General features: G+C 41.1%; 1 non-coding gene across 1 annotated transcript; it reads left to right on the forward strand.

The window, feature by feature from the left end:
- The first annotated feature begins 7,692 nt into the window (after positions 1-7,692).
- LOC112713331 (small nucleolar RNA R71) lies at positions 7,693-7,800 on the forward strand. The gene has a single exon (XR_003158305.1). It is a non-coding gene; the product is annotated as a small nucleolar RNA R71 (small nucleolar RNA).
- Positions 7,801-11,577: the final 3,777 nt, after the last annotated feature.

Raw genomic sequence — 11,577 nt, forward strand, 5'->3', positions numbered from 1 at the left:
TCTGATGGAAGACAGAGTGCAAGGTTGGCATGTGGAAGTTGGAGTAGAATTCGACTACCTATGAAAGATTGACCTGCCGTGGCTGCTTCCGTAAGAAATTCTAATGTCTCTTTTCAATGCGGGGATTTACCAGATCAACAATGTTTGTAGGGAGGATAAGAAGTTGCTTATTATTGTAGTTCCTGGTTGCCAGAATGGGGAACATCTGCTCACAGAAGCGGTTAGTGAACCGCGCAGTATCCTTGGCTAGAAAGGCTTTTTCAGATTCATTGACCTTGATGATCCTGTTGACTCACTTTGTTGATGGTTTGACAGCTGTTGAAGATGGTTCCGCAGCTAGCGCTCTTTTTGTTCCTCTCGTTGCTTGTGGCTTGGGGGTAGCTTTCTCTTTGCCCTTTTTAGTGGCCATCCTGAAAAAGGGAAAAGAAACGTAGCATGTAAGTCCAAGGGTTAGAGCAAGGAAGAGGACAGTACGACTGATAATCAATGCCCATGTAAGGAAAATAGTGAACGAAAGACATGGTCGCAATTCCGTGGGATCAGTTCATCAATGGAAATATAGCAAGGGCATATGATGGCAAGATGCAAGGTGTTTATTAGCATACCGACAAAGGCATAAGTAGCATAGATCAAGCATTAATTGCCTAAATTGATTATCAAGTATTTCAAACTAATAATCTATTCGTATTGACAATTATATTCAATCAATAAAATATTGAAAGGGGTTTTGTGAAAAGCAGGCGTTAGAGTAATAGGATAGAATACTTAAAAAATACACAATGCCATACGGGCTTTTTCACAAATACTTAGCATGCATGTTTAATATAATATGGAGATAATTAAATTGGAACATGCAAGCATCCCAAAAAATAATTAATATTAATTGTCAAACAACTCCATAATAATAATCACAAGCATTTATAGAAGAAATCACCCATTAAGATATCTAACACCAAGTAGAGTAATGCAAAAATAAACAATTAAGAGGAAGAAGGGAGAGAAAATAGAAAGAAAGAACCTTGAGAAGAAGGTGATAAAGGGAGGGATGATAGGAAAAGTGAGATTGAGAAAATATGAGAGAAGGGGGAAGAAGAAGAAGATAGAAAAGATAGAGAGAGAGGAAGAAGATAGAAGAAGAAAGAGGGAAGAAGAAAATATATGAAAAGAGGTGGCACAGAGATCATGTTGTGCAACACTGATGACGCGTACGCATGGTGGACGCGTACGCATGGGTTGCGCAGAAAAGGAGGTGACGCTTACGCGTCGGTCACGCAGACGAGTGACCGTGTTTGTGCTACTAGCGCGAGGGCAACGTGGCTTTCACACAACCCTCTGTTCAAATTGGGATGTGTGCCAAAATGCCATATGACGCGTGCGCGTCAGCTACACGCACGCGTGAAAACTTATAATTTGAAAATGACGCGAACGTGGTGGACGAAATTGTGATCACTACAACTTCGCACAACTAACCAGCAAGTGTACTGGGTCGTCCAAGTAATAAACCTTACGCGAGTAAGGGTCGATCCCACAGAGATTGTTGGTATGAAGCAAGCTATGGTCACCTTGTAAATCTCAGTCAGGCAAACTCAATTGGGTATGGTGATGTACGAATAAAACATAAAGATAAAGATAGAGATACTTATGTAATTCATTGGTAGGAATTTCAGATAAGCGTATGAAGATGCTTGTCCCTTCCGTCTCTCTGCTTTCCTACTGTCTTCATCCAATCCTTCTTACTCCTTTCCATGGCAAGCTTATGCAAGGGTTTCACCGTTGTCAGTGGCTACCTCCCATCCTCTCAGTGGAAATGTTCAACGCACCCTGTCACGGCACGGCTATCCATCTGTCGGTTCTCGATCAGGCCGGAATAGAATCCAGTGATTCTTTTGCGTCTGTCACTAACGCCCTGCCTTCAGGAGTTTGAAGCACGTCACAGTCATTCAGTCATTGAATCCTACTCAGAATACCACAGACAAGGTTAGACCTTCCGGATTCTCTTGAATGCCGCCATCAGTTCTAGCCTATACCACGAAGACTCTGATCTCACGGAATGGCTGGCTCGGTTGTCAGGCGAGCACTCGGTTGTCAGGCGATCAACCATGCATCGTGTATCAGGAATCCAAGAGATATTCACCCAATCGAAGGTAGAACGGAGGTGGTTGTCAGTCACACGTTCATAGGTGAGAATGATGATGAGTGTCACGGATCATCACATTCATCAAGTTGAAGAACAAGTGATATCTTAGAACAAGAACAAGCGGAATTGAATAGAAGAACAGTAGTAATTGCATTAATACTCGAGGTACAGCAGAGCTCCACACCTTAATCTATGGTGTGTAGAAACTCCACCGTTGAAAATACATAAGAACAAGGTCTAGGCATGGCCGAATGGCCAGCCTCCCAAAGAGGGTTCAATCATAAAAACATGATCAAAAGCTCCAAAATGATCCAAAGATGAAAAATACAATAGTAAAAGGTCCTACTTATAGAAAACTAGTAGCCTAAGGTTTACAGAGATGAGTAAATGACATAAAAATCCACTTCCGGGCCCACTTGGTGTGTGCTTGGGCTGAGCAATGAAGCATTTTCGTGTAGAGACTCTTCTTGGAGTTAAACGCCAGCTTTAGTGCCAGTCTGGGCGTTTAACTCCCATTTTGGTGCCAGTTCCGGCGTTTAACGCTGGGAATTCTGAGGGTGACTTTGAACGCCGGTTTGGGCCATCAAATCTTGAGAAAAGTATGGACTATCATATATTGCTGGAAAGCCCAGGATGTCTACTTTCCAACGCCGTTGAGAGCGCGCCAATTGGGCTTCTGTAGCTCCAGAAAATCCGCTTCGAGTGCAGGGAGGTCAGAATCCAACAGCATCTGCAGTCCTTTTTAGTCTCTGGATCAGATTTTTGCTCAGGTCCCTCAATTTCAGCCAGAAAATACCTGAAATCACAGAAAAACACACAAACTCATATTAAAGTCCAGAAAAGTGAATTTTAACTAAAAAATAATAAAAATATACTAAAAACTAACTAGATCATACTAAAAACATACTAAAAACAATGCCAAAAAGCGTACAAATTATCCGCTCATCACAACACCAAACTTAAATTGTTGCTTGTCCTCAAGCAACTGAAAATCAAATAAGATAAAAAGAAGAGAATATGCAATGAATTCCAAAAACATCTATGAAGATCAGTATTAATTAGATGAGCGGGGCTTTTAGCTTTTTGCCTCTGAACAGTTTTGGCATCTCACTCTATCCTTTGAAATTTAGAATGATTGGCTTCTTTAGGAACTCAGAATCCAGATAGTGTCATTGATTCTCCTAGTTAAGTATGATGATTCTTGAACACAGCTACTTATTGAGTCTTGGCCGTGGCCCAAAGCACTCTGTCTTCCAGTATTACCACCGGATACACATATGCCACAGACACATAATTGGGTGAACCTTTTCAGATTGTGACTCAGCTTTGCTAGAGTCCCCAATTAGAGGTGTCCAGGGTTCTTAAGCACACTCTTTTTGCCTTGGATCACAACTTTATTTCTTTCTTTTTCTCTCTCTTTTTTTTTGTTTTCTTTTCTCCCTTTTTTTTTCGTTTTTTTTTTGTATTCACTACTTTTTCTTGCTTCAAGAATCATTTTTATGATTTTTCATATCCTCAGTAACATGTCTCCTTTTTCATCATTCTTTCAAGAGCCAACATTCATGAACCACAAATTCAAAAGACATATGCACTGTTTAAGCATACGTTCAGAAAACAAAAGTATTGCCACCACATCAAAATAATTAAACTGTTATAAAATTTAAAATTCATGCAATTCTTCTCTTTTTCAATTAAGAACATTTTTCATTCAAGAAAGGTGATGGATTCATAGGACATTCATAACTTTAAGGCATAGACACTAAGACACTAATGATCACAAGACACAAACATAGACAAACATAAGCACTAAAATTCGAAAAACAGGAAAATAAAGAACAAGGAAATTAAAGAACGGGTCCACCTTAGTGATGGCGGCTTGTTCTTCTTCTTGAAGATCCTATGGAGTGCTTGAGCTCCTCAATGTCTCTTCCTTGTCTTTGTTGCTCCTCTCTCATGATTCTTTGATCTTCTCTTATTTCATGGAGGATGATGGAGTGTTCTTGGTGCTCCACCCTTAGTTGTCCCATGTTGGAACTCAATTCTCCTAGGGAGGTGTTTAGTTGCTCCCAATAGTTTTGTGGAGGAAAGTGCATTCCTTGAGGAATCTTAGGGATCTCATGATGAGTGGGATCTCTTGTGTGCTCCATCCTCTTCTTAGTGATGGGCTTGTCCTCATCAATGGGGATGTCTCCCTCTATGTCAACTCCAACCGAATAACAGAGGTGACAAATGAGATGAGGGAAGGCTAACCTTGCCAAGGTAGAAGACTTGTCCGCCACCTTATAAAGTTCTTGAGATATAACCTCATGAACTTCTATTTCTTCTCCAATCATGATGCTATGAATCATGATAGCCCGGTCTATAGTAACTTCGGACCGGTTGCTAGTGGGAATGATTGAGCGTTGGATAAACTCCAACCATCCTCTAGCCACGGGTTTGAGGTCATGCCTTCTCAATTGAACCGGCTTCCCTCTTGAATCTCTTTTCCATTGGGCGCCCTCTTCACATATGACTGTGAGGACTTGGTCCAACCTTTGATCAAAGTTGACCCTTCTAGTGTAAGGATGTTCATCTCCTTGCATCATGGGCAAGTTGAATGCCAACCTTACATTTTCCGGACTAAAATCCAAGTATTTCCCCCGAACCATAGTAAGATAATTCTTTGGATCCGGGTTCACACTTTGATCATGGTTCTTGGTGATCCATGCATTGGCATAGAACTCTTGAACCATTAAGATTCCGACTTGTTGAATGGGGTTGGTAAGAACTTCCCAACCTCTTCTTCGGATCTCATGTCGGATCTCCGGATATTCACTCTTTTTGAGTGAGAAAGGGACCTCGGGGATCACCTTCTTCAAGGCCACAACTTCATAGAAGTGGTCTTGATGCACCCTTGAGATGAATCTCTCCATCTCCCATGACTCGGAGATAGAAGCTTTTGCCTTCCCTTTCCTCTTTCTAGAGGTTTCTCCGGCCTTGGATGCCATAAATGGTTATGGAAAAACAAAAAGCAGTGATTTTACCACACCAAACTTAAAAGGTTTGCTCGTCCTCGAGCAAAAGAAGAAAGAAGAGAGTAGAAGAAGAAGAAATGAGGAAGAAGGGAATGGCTTTGTGTTCGGCCAAAAAGGGGTAGAAGTGGTGTGTATGTTGTGTGAAAATGAAGGAGTGAAGGAGGGTTTATATAGGAGTGGGGGGTGGTGATGGTTCGGCTATGTGAGGGTGGGTTTGGGAGGGAAAGTGTTTTGAATTTGAATGGTTAGGTAGGTGGGGTTTTATGAAGGATGGATGTGAGTGGTGAAGAGAAAGATGGGATTTGATAGGTGAAGGGTTTTTGGGGAAGAGGTGTTGAGGTGATTGGTGAATGGGTGAAGAAGAAGAGAGAGAGTGGTGGGGTAGGTGGGGATCCTGTGGGGTCCACAGATCCTGAGGTGTCAAGGAAAAGTCATCCCTGCACCAAATGGCATGCAAAAATGCGTTTTTAGCCAATTCTGGCGTTAAACGCCAGGCTGGTGCCCATTTCTGGCGTTTAACGCCAGCTTCTTGCCCTTTTCTGGCGTTTAACGCCAGTCTGGTGCCCCTTTCTGGCGTTAAACGCCCAGAATGGTGCCAGACTGGGCGTTAAACGCCCATCTGCTAGCCTTACTGGCGTTTAAACGCCAGCACGCTCTCCTCCAGGGTGTGCTGTTTTTCTTTCTGCTTTTCATTCTGTTTTTGCTTTTTTCATTGATTTTGTGACTTCTCATGATCATCAACCTACAAAAAATAAAATAACAAAGAAAAATAGATAAAAACATAACATTGGGTTGCCTCCCAACAAGCGCTTCTTTAATGTCAGTAGCTTGACAGAGGACTCTCATGGAGCCTCACAGATACTCAGAGCAATGTTGGAACCTCCCAACACCAAACTTAGAGTTTGAATGTGGGGGTTCAACACCAAACTTAGAAGTTGGTTGTGGCCTCCCAACACCAAACTTAGAGTTTGACTGTGGGGGCTCTGTTTGGCTCTGTTTTGAGAGAAGCTCTTCATGCTTCCTCTCCATGATGACAGAGGGATATCCTTGAGCCTTAAACACAAAGGATTCTTCATTCACTTGAATGATCAATTCTCCTCTATCAACATCAATCACAGCCTTTGCTGTGGCTAGGAAGGGTCTGCCAAGGATGATGGATTCATCCATGCACTTCCCAGTCTCTAGGACTATGAAATCAGCAGGGATGTAATGGTCTTCAACTTTTACCAGAACATCCTCTACAAGTCCATAGGCTTGTTTTCTTGAATTATCTGCCATCTCTAGTGAGATTTTTACAGCTTGCACCTCAAAGATCCCTAGCTTCTCCATTACAGAGAGAGGCATGAGGTTTACACTTGACCCTAAGTCATACAAGGCCTTCTTAAAGGTCATGGTGCCTATGGTACAAGGTATTGAAAACTTCCCAGGATCCTGTCTCTTTTGAGGCAGTTTCTGCCTAGACAAGTCATCCAGCTCTTTGGTGAGCAAAGGGGGTTCATCCTCCCAAGTCTTATTTCCAAATAACTTGTCATTTAGCTTCATGATTTCTCCAAGGTATTTAGCAACTTGCTCTTCAGTGACATACTCATCCTCTTCAGAGGAAGAATACTCATCAGAGCTCATGAATGGCAGAAGTAAGTCCAATGGAATCTCTATGGTTTCATTTTGAGCCTCAGATTCCCATGGTTCGTCATTGGGGAACTCATTGGAGGCCAGTGGACGTCCATTGAGGTCTTCCTTAGTGGCGTTCACTGCCTCTTCCTCCTCTCCAAATTCGGCCATATTGATGGCTTTGCACTCTCCTTTTGGATTTTCTTCTGTATTGCTTGGAAGAGTACTAGGAGGGAGTTCAGTAATTTTCTTACTCAGCTGACCCACTTGTCCCTCCAAGTTTCTAATGGAGGGCCTTGTTTCAGTCATGAAACTTTGAGTGGTTTTGATTAGATCAGAGACCATGGTTGCTAAGTCAGAGGTATTCTGCTTAGAACTCTCTGTCTGTTGCTGAGAAGATGATGGAAAAGGCTTGCCACTGCTAAACCTGTTTCTTCCACCATTATTATTGTTGAAACCTTGTTGAGGTCTCTGTTGATCCTTCCATGAGAGATTTGGATGATTTCTCCATGAAGGATTATAGGTGTTTCCATAAGGTTCTCCCATGTAATTCACCTCTTCTATTGAAGGGTTCTCAGGATCATAAGCTTCTTCTTCAGATGAAGCTTCCTTAGTACTGCTTGGTGCATTTTGCATTCCAGACAGACTTTGAGAAATCATATTGACTTGCTGAGTCAATATTTTATTCTGAGCCAATATGGCATTCAGAGTGTCAATCTCAAGAACACCTTTCTTCTGACTAGTCCCATTGTTCACAGGATTCCTTTCAGAAGTGTACATGAATTGGTTATTTGCAACCATTTCAATCAGCTCTTGAGCTTCTGTAGGCGTCTTCTTCAGATGAAGAGATCCTCCAGCAGAGCTATCCAAAGACATCTTGGACAGTTCAGAGAGACCATCATAGAAAATACATATGATGCTCCATTCAGAAAGCATATCAGAGGGACACTTTCTGATTAATTGTTTGTATCTTTCCCAAGCTTCATAGAGGGATTCTCCTTCCTTCTGTCTGAAGGTTTGGACTTCCACTCTAAGCTTACTCAATTTTTGAGGTGGAAAGAACTTTGCCAAGAAGGCATTGACTAGCTTTTCCCAAGAGTTCAGGCTTTCTTTAGGTTGTGAGTCCAACCATATTCTAGCTCTGTCTCTTACAGCAAAAGGGAATAGCATAAGTCTGTAGACCTCAGGGTCAACCCCATTAGTCTTGACAGTGTCACAGATTTGCAAGAACTCGGCTAAAAACTGATGAGGATCTTCCAATGGAAGTCCATGGAACTTGCAATTCTGTTGCATTAGAGAAACTAATTGAGGCTTAAGCTCAAAGTTGTTTGCTCCAATGGCAGGGATAGAGATGCTTCTCCCATAGAAGTCGGGAGTAGGTGCAGTAAAGTCACCCAGCACCTTCCTTGCATTGTTGGCATTGTTGTTGTTTTCGGCTGCCATGGGTTCTTCTTCTTTGAAGATTTCTGTTAGGTCCTCTACAGAGAGTTGTGCCTTGGCTTCTCTTAGCTTTCGCTTCAAGGTCCTTTCAGGTTCAGGATCAGCCTCAACAAGAATGCTTTTGTCCTTGCTCCTGCTCATAAGAAAGAGAAGAGAACAAGAAAATGTGGAATCCTCTATGTCACAATATAGAGATTCCTTGAGGTGTCAGAGGAAAAGAAAAATGGAAGGCAGAAGTAGAAAATTCGAACTTATCAAAGAAGATGGAGTTCGAATCTTGCATTAAGGAATAGTGTTAGTCCATAAATAGAAGGATGTGAAAAGAGGAGAAGTAATTTTCGAAAATCAAGTCAAAGATTTTGAAAACATTTTGAAAAACACTAATTGATTTTCGAAAACCATGATTGAGAAAGAAGTAAAGTGATTTTTTCGAAAAAGATTTTGAAATTAGAAATCAAAAAGATTTGATTGAAGGTTATTTTGAAAAAGATGTGGTTAAGAAGATATGATTGGTTTTAAAAAGATGTGATTGAGAAGATATGATTTGAAAAACATTTTAAAAAAAATTGATTTTGAAAATTAATGACTTGGCTATCAAGAAAAGATATGATTCAAACATTAAACCTTTCTCAACAGAAAAGGCAACATACTTGAAATATTGAATCAAATCATTAATTGATAGCAAATATTTTTGAAAATAGAAAGAAATTGATTTTGAAAAAGATTTGATTGAAAAGATTGATTTGAAAAAGATTTGATTTTGAAAAGATTTTGAAAACTTGAAAAAAATTTGCATTGAAAACAAAATCTTCCCTCTTGTGCCATCCTGGCGTTAAACGCCCAGAATGGTGCACATTCTGGCGTTTAACGCCCAAAAATCTACCCTTTTGGGCGTTAAACGCCCAGCCAGGTACCCTGGCTGGCGTTTAAACGCCAGTCTGTCTTCCTTACTGGGTGTTTTGAACGCCCAGCTTTTTCTGTGCAATTCCTCTGCAGTATGTTCTGAGTCTTCAATTCTCTGTATTATTGACTTGAAAAGACACAAATTAAAAATATTTTTGGATTTTTACTAATGAAGAATAATCAAAATGCAACTAAAATCAAATAACAGTGCATGCAAGACACCAAACTTAGCAGTTTGTATACTACTGACACTAATGCATATGAGACACATAAATACTCAAGTCAAGAGAATTCAAAGACCATAGTAAGAAATCATCAAGAATTACTTGAAGATCCTTAAGACACATGAATGAGTGCAAGAAGAACAAAAACATGCAATTGACACCAAACTTAAAATGAAACACTAGACTCAAACAAAAATTATTTTTGGATTTTATGATTTTGTAATTTTTTTGGATTTTTCGAAAATTAAGTGGAAAAAGAAAATAAAGGTATCAAAATTCTTAATGAGAATTCCAGGAATCATGCAATGTTTAGTCTAAGACTCCGATCCAGGAATTAGACATGGCTTCACAGCCAGCCAAGCTTTCAAAGAAAGCTTCGGTCCAAAACACTAGACATGGCCAAAGGCCAGCCAAGCCTTAGCAGATCACTGCTCCAACAGCAAGATTGATAGAAATCAACAAGCTCTTGTGATGATAAGTTGAAACCTCGGTCCAATGAAATTAGACATGGCTTCACAGCCAGCCAGATTTCAACAGATCATCATGAAACTCTAGAATTCATTCTTAAGAACTCTGAAGAAAAAAAATACCTAATATAAGCAACAAGATGAACCGTCAGTTGTCCATACTCGAACAATCCCCGGCAACGGCGCCAAAAACTTGGTGGACGAAATTGTGATCACTACAACTTCGCACAACTAACCAGCAAGTGTACTGGGTCGTCCAAGTAATAAACCTTACGCGAGTAAGGGTCGATCCCACAGAGATTGTTGGTATGAAGCAAGCTATGGTCACCTTGTAAATCTCAGTCAGGCAAACTCAATTGGGTATGGTGATGTACGAATAAAACATAAAGATAAAGATAGAGATACTTATGTAATTCATTGGTAGGAATTTCAGATAAGCGTATGAAGATGCTTGTCCCTTCCGTCTCTCTGCTTTCCTACTGTCTTCATCCAATCCTTCTTACTCCTTTCCATGGCAAGCTTATGCAAGGGTTTCACCGTTGTCAGTGGCTACCTCCCATCCTCTCAGTGGAAATGTTCAACGCACCCTGTCACGGCACGGCTATCCATCTGTCGGTTCTCGATCAGGCCGAAATAGAATCCAGTGATTCTTTTGCGTCTGTCACTAACGCCCCGCCTTCAGGAGTTTGAAGCACGTCACAGTCATTCAGTCATTGAATCCTACTCAGAATACCACAGACAAGGTTAGACCTTCCGGATTCTCTTGAATGCCGCCATTAGTTCTAGCCTATACCACGAAGACTCTGATCTCACGGAATGGCTGGCTCGGTTGTCAGGCGAGCACTCGGTTGTCAAGCGATCAACCATGCATCGTGTATCAGGAATCCAAGAGATATTCACCCAATCGAAGGTAGAACGGAGGTGGTTGTCAGTCACACGTTCATAGGTGAGAATGATGATGAGTGTCACGGATCATCACATTCATCAAGTTGAAGAACAAGTGATATCTTAGAACAAGAACAAGCAGAATTGAATAGAAGAACAGTAGTAATTGCATTAATACTCGAGGTACAGCAGAGCTCCACACCTTAATCTATGGTGTGTAGAAACTCCACCGTTGAAAATACATAAGAACAAGGTCTAGGCATGGCCGAATGGCCAGCCTCCCAAAGAGGGTTCAATCATAAAAACATGATCAAAAGCTCCAAAATGATCCAAAGATGAAAAATACAATAGTAAAAGGTCCTACTTATAGAAAACTAGTAGCCTAAGGTTTACAGAGATGAGTAAATGACATAAAAATCCACTTCCGGGCCCACTTGGTGTGTGCTTGGGCTGAGCAATGAAGCATTTTTGTGTAGAGACTCTTCTTGGAGTTAAACGCCAGCTTTAGTGCCAGTCTGGGCGTTTAACTCCCATTTTGGTGCCAGTTCCGGCGTTTAACGCTGGGAATTCTGAGGGTGACTTTGAACGCCGGTTTGGGCCATCAAATCTTGGGCAAAGTATGAACTATCATATATTGCTGGAAAGCCCAGGATGTCTACTTTCCAACGCCGTTGAGAGCGCGCCAATTGGGCTTCTGTAGCTCCAGAAAATCCGCTTCGAGTGCAGGGAGGTCAGAATCCAACAGCATCTGCAGTCCTTTTTAGTCTCTGGATCAGATTTTTGCTCAGGTCCCTCAATTTCAGCCAGAAAATACCTGAAATCACAGAAAAATACACAAACTCATAGTAAAGTCCAGAAAAGTGAATTTTAACTAAAAACTAATAAAAATATACTAA

This window comes from Arachis hypogaea, chromosome 9 (genome assembly GCF_003086295.3).
Source record: "Arachis hypogaea cultivar Tifrunner chromosome 9, arahy.Tifrunner.gnm2.J5K5, whole genome shotgun sequence".
Classification (NCBI taxonomy): domain Eukaryota; kingdom Viridiplantae; phylum Streptophyta; class Magnoliopsida; order Fabales; family Fabaceae; genus Arachis; species Arachis hypogaea.